Source organism: Primulina huaijiensis, chromosome 10 (genome assembly GCF_012295235.1).
Source record: "Primulina huaijiensis isolate GDHJ02 chromosome 10, ASM1229523v2, whole genome shotgun sequence".
Taxonomy (NCBI): domain Eukaryota; kingdom Viridiplantae; phylum Streptophyta; class Magnoliopsida; order Lamiales; family Gesneriaceae; genus Primulina; species Primulina huaijiensis.
The window spans coordinates 6,671,200-6,678,931 of record NC_133315.1 but is presented as its reverse complement, the minus strand read 5'-3'; positions in this window follow the sequence as shown (position 1 = coordinate 6,678,931).

The following is a 7,732-nucleotide window of genomic DNA, read 5'->3' as shown; positions in this document are numbered from 1 at the left end:
CAAAAACATGACCTTCCTAACTCAATAAGGTACTGTCCAGTCCAAGGCCATAGGCTAAAAGCCAACCAAGAACTCGAAACACACCTCTGAACCGAAGGCACAGTTTCTGTCCAGGAAATTACAGCAGCAGCTGTTGCGCTTCCTTGCTTCGTTTTCGAGACTATTGGCCATTGGGGCTTGAACCACCGACCAGAGCCTCTTACCAACATCCTAAGGTGTGATTTGAACCATGGCTAAGGGCCCTAGGCCAACCACAATCCAAACCAACACCTACGACAAATCTGAAGTTCCACTCGAGAACACATATGCTGTACCGTGGGGAGTGTTGCTTGTTCTTGCTGTCATGTATCATTCCAGTGGCCATATGAACGACCAAGGCATGATATAAACATCATGAGGTATTGTGTGAACCATGGCTAAGGGGTAGAAGCCAACCAAGATCCACCACAAACCAAGAAGTCGAAGCTTCACACACACAAACAAAATTCAGAAAAACTAAAATCGAAGGGGCTTGCGTTGTTGCTGTCCAACTGACTTGGGACGTGGCTCAAGCAACTTAAGGCCGACTTGACCATGTCCTATGCTTGCTAGGGAAGGGTCCTAGCCATGGCTACAGGCCCTTGGCCAGCCATGATCCAAGTAACACCCGAAACCACTCACAAGCTCCACCCGAGAACACACCTCACACGCGTGGGGTGTCTTGCTTGTTTTGCTGTCAAATGAAGGATCCAATGGTTATGAGGTTAACCATGGTCAATGCTAGACATACTAAGGTGTTGTATGAGTCATGGCTAAGGGCTAGAAGCCAACCACAACCCACATGACACCATAAAGTCGAAACTCAACACACACAACCAAAATCAGAAAAATGAATACCTATGGGGCGCTGTTCTTGTTTTATTTTTAAAACCGATGGGACCATGAACCAAGCCATGAAAGGTCATCTTGGTCACGTCCTAGACATGCTAAGGAAGTGTTCAAACCATGGTTATAGGCCCTACGCCAACCAAGAACCGAACCCTTGCCTTAGACAAACAAACAAGAATCAGAAATTGAGACTCGAAATGGCAGCTATGGGAAGTTGCTGTCAAATCTCTTCCTCCAGCGTGTAGGGGCTGGAACCAATGGACTAACATGACCCTAACATGCCCTAGTACATGTCTAGATGCAGCCTTGAGTGCTTGGAACCGAGCCAACCCCTGAAATCACAAAACCAACAACAACCGTGAAGCATGAAGGTGGCCGAGAAAACATTCTGCACAGATTTTTTTCTAATGTTCTTGACATGATTTCGGTTTTGTCATTGATCAAGCACATGTAATGGTTTAAAAATAGATATATAACTTGATTGAAGAGCAAAGAAATAATATAGACATGCCTTAAGTTGTTTTTACAATAAACAACACAATACGTCGAATCGGGAGACACGACAACGAAAATGAAGACACCTTGCTATTGTTGTTGGCTTGGCCAAGAATGGGAGCTTCTAATTCTCTAATATTTCGTTCTAGGGGAAGTGAAGAAGATGGTGAAGGCTTGTGGTCAAATAAGGTGTGTATGGGGGAGTAAATGATGCCAAGTTGGGGGGAAAAACATGCATGTTGATTGGTTGGCCTTTGTTTTCTTGTTGTTGATAGTTAAATGGTATTCATTGGAATTGTGTGGAGTGGAGATGACCGAGACTTGTCTTCTCAATTAGTGTAAGATTTTATTTAAGTTTTGCTAAGTAGAATCCTATGTTAGATAAGCTTGATTAAAAGTTAATTAAGCACAATCTAGATGAATTAAGAAGCCTATAATTAAATTGGTTATTTATTAATTAAAGTAGACTTAAATCCACTTGATTTCAACAAAATAAATTATTTCTTAGCTCGAAATAAATTTAGGAATATTTTTGGATCATAATATTTATCTTCGATTTCCTATCTCCGGTCCGGTCCCGCGTATATATCTAAAAAGCTAAAATTTGAAATACGCGATTTAAAATCCTTAAAAATAACGTAAATAATTAAAATGCAATTAAATCAACAATTTCTTAAAATAATAACCATTTAAAATTAAATAATAGAAATTATGCACATATATACGCATATTGGTTGTTTCGGTACTACAACACTCCCCCCTTAAATAAAATTTCGTCCTCGAAATTAGAACTCACGGAATAAATCTGGAAAGAGACTCCGCATCTCTGACTCTGACTCCCAAGTAGCTTCCTCATCGGAATGATTAAGCCACTTGACCTTCACTGATTTGATCACCTTGTTTCGAAGCTTCTTCTCCTTACGGTCTAAGATATGCACTGGTCTCTCTTCATTAGACAAGTTCGGAGAAAACTGCAACGACTCAAAATTCAACACATGAGAAGGGTTCGCTAAATACTTCCTCAACATCGATACATGGAACACATTGTGTACTCTGGCCAGATTTGGCGGAAGAGCAACACGATATGCTAATGTCCCAACTCTGTCGAGGATCTCAAATGGTCCGATGAACCTCGGACTAAGCTTCCCCTTCTTTCCGAATCTCATGACACCCTTCATCGGTGCTATCTTCACGAAAACATGGTCGCCAACGGCAAACTCTAGATCTCTCCTCCTCCGATCGGCATAACTCTTCTGTCGACTCTGAGCAGTCCTTATCCTGTCACGGATCTTGACTACTGTATCGGCTGCATGTTGAACAATCTCCGGACCCAACTCTGATCTCTCACCTAATTCATCCCAATGAATAGGCGATCTGCACTTCCTTCCGTACAGTGCTTCATAAGGAGCCATACCTATATACGACTGAAAGCTGTTGTTATAGGTAAACTCCACTAATGACAACTTCGATTCCCAGCTCCCTGAGAAATCGATGACACAAGCACGGAGAAGATCCTCCAAGATCTGAATAACTCTCTCTGATTGACCATCTGTCTGAGGGTGAAAAGCTGTGCTAAACAACAACTTCTTTCCCATCTCTGAATGCAGACTCTTCCAAAATGAGGAAGTGAATCTCGGATCTCTGTCAGAAACAATAGAGACTGGGATACCGTGCAATCGGACTATCTCACGGATATATAACTCAGCATACTGAATCATGGAGAAAGTCGTCTTAATAGGCAAGAAATGAGCTGACTTGGTAAGACGATCAACAATCACCCATATAGCATTTGAACCTCTAGCCGACTTCGGTAAACCAACCACGAAATCCATGTTAATGTTCTCCCACTTCCACTCGGGAATGGGAAGTGGCTTGAGTAAGCCGGCTGGTCTCTGATGTTCAGCTTTCACAAGCTGACAAGTCAAACACTCGGATACAAATCTCCTAATCTCTCTCTTCATACCGGGCCACCAATATAATATCTGCAGATCCTTGTACATCTTCGTACTCCCAGGATGAATAGAGTACGGGGACATGTGGGCCTCAGCTAATATGTCTGCTCGAATAGAATCGCTGCTAGGAACCCATATCCTATCTCGATAACGAACAATGCCATCACTCACTGTGTACAAAGCACTGCCCTTCGTCTCATCTCTCTGTCTCCACTTCGCCAACTGCTCATCAGATGACTGACCGCTGCGAATACGGTCTAATAAAGAAGACTTAATCATCAAGGTAGATAGACGGGGAACTCTACCTCGAGTATAAATCTCTAGATCAAATCTCTGAATCTCACTCTGAAGAGGCCTCTGAACTGTCAAATGAGCCATCACTACGACTTTCCGGCTCAAAGCATCCGTTACTACATTAGCTTTACCAAGATGGTAGCTAATGTCACAGTCATAATCCTTGACTAACTCCAACCAACGCCTCTGACGCATATTCAACACTTTTCTGCGTGAAGAAGTACTTGAGGCTCTTGTGGTCGGTAAAGATCTGACACTTCTCTCCGTATAGATAATGCCTTCAAATCTTCAAGGCAAATACTACAGCAGCTAACTCAAGATCATGAGTAGGGTAGTTCTTCTCGTGGATCTTCAACCGACGAGAAGCATAAGCTATTACTTTCCCATGTTGCATCAACACTGCGCCTAGACCGAGCTTCGAAGCATCGGTATACAATACAAAATCTCCGGGCCCAGAAGGCATGGACAAGATCGGCGCTGAAATAAGAGCTTGCTTTAAAGAATCGAAGCTCTTCTGGCACTCATCGCTCCACACGTACTTAGCATTCTTCTTAGTCAATGACGTGAGTGGAACTGCGATAGAGGAGAAACCCTGAATAAACTTCCGATAGTATCCTGCTAGACCAAGGAAACTACGGATCTCTGATGCACTCTGCGGCACCTCCCAATCTCTGACGGTCGCAACCTTCGCTGGGTCTACCTCAATGCCACTGCTAGATATGATGTGGCCTAAGAACGCTACTTTCTCCAACCAGAACTCGCACTTGCTGAACTTAGCGAACAGCTTGTGCCTCTGCAACGTCTGCAATACTGCGGTCAGATGCCTGTTGTGATCCTCTTGACTCTTTGAGTAGACGAGAATGTCGTCTATGAATACAATAACGAACTGATCAAGATACGGCTAAAATGCACGATTCATGAGATCCATGAAGATCGCCGACGCATTCGTCAAACCGCACGGCATCACAAGGAACTCGAAGTGCCCATAACGAGTCCTAAAAGCAATCTTAAAAGTATCGGCGTCTTTCACCCTCAACTGGTGATATCCGGATCGCAGATCTATCTTGGAGAATACTGAGGCTCCCTGCAACTGATCAAACAAATCCTCGATCCTCGGAAGTGGGTATTTATTCTTCACTGTAACCCTGTTCAACTCCCGGTAGTCAATGCAAAGCCTGATAGATCCGTCTTTCTTCTTCACGAATAAGACAAGTGCGCCCCATGGAGAGAAACTCGGGCGAATAAACTCCTTGTCAAGAAGCTCCTGAATCTATTTCTTGAGCTCAACCATCTCTGACGGTGCTAATCTGTATGGCGCCTTAGAGATAGGCGCGGTACCTGGTATAAGATCGATCGAAAACTCTACCTCTCGTACCGGTGGTCTACCAGAGACGTCATCGGGAAAAACGTCTGAAAAGTCCCTGACAACTGGGACATCTGCAACTGACTGGCTGGAGACCTCGGGAACAGATATAATGGTCGCAATGAATGCTCGACAACCCCTATACATGAGCTTCCTAGCCTGAATACAAGATATCATGATAGGAAAATTAAAGTACCGGTCAGGCTCAAATAGGAACTGCTCCCTTCCAAGCGGTCGGACTAGAACAGATCTCCGCTGAAAATCAATAAGTACTCTGTTCTTGTGCAGTCAATCCATCCCAAGGATAATATCGAACTCTGGCATTGGCAGCACGATCAAATCCGCATAGACAAGATTTCCATGAAGCTCGAGGTCTATGTCTCGTACTACGCTAGTCGCTGCCATCTCCTCGCCAGATGGAATAACCACAGAATACGCCACATCCAATCCAATTGTCTTGACCTCGATGGAATTCGCAAAGGTCTCAGATATGTATGAATGAGTGGCCCCTGAATCAATCAAGGCTTTCGTAGAAGCTCCGCCAATAAATATTCTTCCTGAAATGTTGGAACATCTATCTAAATCCAATAATTTACCAAAATTAATCCTATATACATGCAAAGGTCAAAGTTCTTCTAAATTAGATTTCCAAAACAACCCGAATAGAACATGCAATCTTATCACAATTTCTAAGTTCAAATCTTATAACCCATTAATTCAAAGCAATTAATCCCAAAATGCTGAATTAAATATGCTAAAATTTTCCCAAATAAAAACTTAAAGATTTAAGATACCTGTCAAGAGCATAGTCCCTGGGTTCGCCTCCGCTGCATGGAGTGCAAACACTCTGCCCTGAGTAGGCAATGTCCCCTGAGGACAATCCTTTAGCAAATGGCCTGTACCGCCACACTTGAAACACTTTCCAGAGCCATACATGCAAGTTCCGGTATGACGGCGTGTGCACCTGGCACAAACCGGGTACTCCTGCCTCCTCGGGACCACACGTCCCTACTGCTGCTGCTCTCTGCTCCTCGATGGGCCATGGAAAGGCCTCTTATGCTGCTGAAGAGGGCGGTGGGGCTCCTGAAATGGCCGCTTACCCTGGTGGTCATTCTCGATATCTCTCTGATCCTGTTCTGCAGTAAGAGCTCTAGAGACAGCGACCTCATATGTCGTAGGGCCAACAACCCTAACATCACGACGCAAGATCAGCAGCAATCCATCCATAAAGTGCCTAAGTCTGGCACCTTCGTCGTTCGCGATCAGGGGTACAAAGTGACAACCCCTCTCGAACTTACGGATAAACTCCGTAACAGTCATGTCACCCTGTCTCAGGGTCATAAACTCCCTGGTCAACCTCGAACGCACGTCATCAGTAAAATACTTAGAGAAGAACACCTCTCTAAAGCGCGTCCAACTGAGAGTAGCTAGATCCAGAGCTACAGATGCGCCCTCCCACCATAGACGGGCGTCTCGTCCAAAAAGATATGTCGCACAGCGGACCCTGTCAACATCCTCAAGCTCCATAAATCTGAAAGTAACCTCTAGGGACTTAACCCATCCCTCAGCCACCATGGGATCAGACGTCCCAGTGAACTCCTTCGGGTTTCATCCTCATGAACTGCTCACAAATAGCCAGGCGGCCTAGCCACCGCTGCTGCATTGTTCTCCGCGAACTGTGCGAAGAACTGAGTCATACCCGCCATCATCGAGGTATGCATATCAGGTGGTGGAGGAGGTGGCGGTGGACCTCTATCCTCATAACGGTTCTGAGTCTCATCAGCCTCGCTTTCAGCACCCCTCGGGCGGTCAATAACTCGTCTAGGAGGCATACTGTACCATGTAAAATCCTTACGTAACCAACATGCAATATTTCTACTATTTTCTTGAAATTTAAATATATATTTGCTAAAACATAATCTTAACATAAAAATATTTTTCATGAGAATATGCTGATAAAATATTTCATGAGAACATGCTGGTAAACTTTCATGCTAAAAAAATGTAATACGTGAAATTAGGACTTACAGACTGAGGACGTGATTTCGTGAGCTTCTCGAGATCAGTAGTAAGTACAACCCTTTACAAGAAACATCGCTCTGATACCAACTGTGAGGGCCCGTAATTCGTATTCATAATTTTTCGGAATTATTAAAAATTTTCTCTTTAAATAAATAAAATTGCAACGTATAAAAATTTTCGTAAAATAACCCAACGGTTTAACATAAACATAGCAGCGGAAACTGAATAATGTTTTAAACAATAACTTAAAATATATATAAAGTTATAACAAGAGTTTGAACATAAAACTGAATAAATAAACGTGAGGTCCTCGGGTTCGTACTACCGCCGATCCGAGCTAACTCACTGGTCTCCGCCCTCAGCCTCTGCATCGTCAGTACCTACATCAATCAAGTCTAGTGAGTCTAAAGACCCAGCATGCATATATCGTGAATAACAAGTAAATATATCATAAAATCGCATGCAACGTAAAAATATCGTATCGTAAAGCGTAACGTGAAAATCGTGTCATGAGTAATTATAAATACGTGCATAACTGAAAAATCGTACATAAAAGAGTTGCTCGATAGAGCCCTGTCATAACATATCATATCGTAATTTTTCTTTAGAGATAATGTTCTACGCAAGTGGCCCATAACATAACATGCACGTCTGATCAGACTAAACCACAGTATACTGGGCGGTAAAGATCATCACAGCCCTTGGACTGGATATCCGTACCCATACATAATCGTAAACC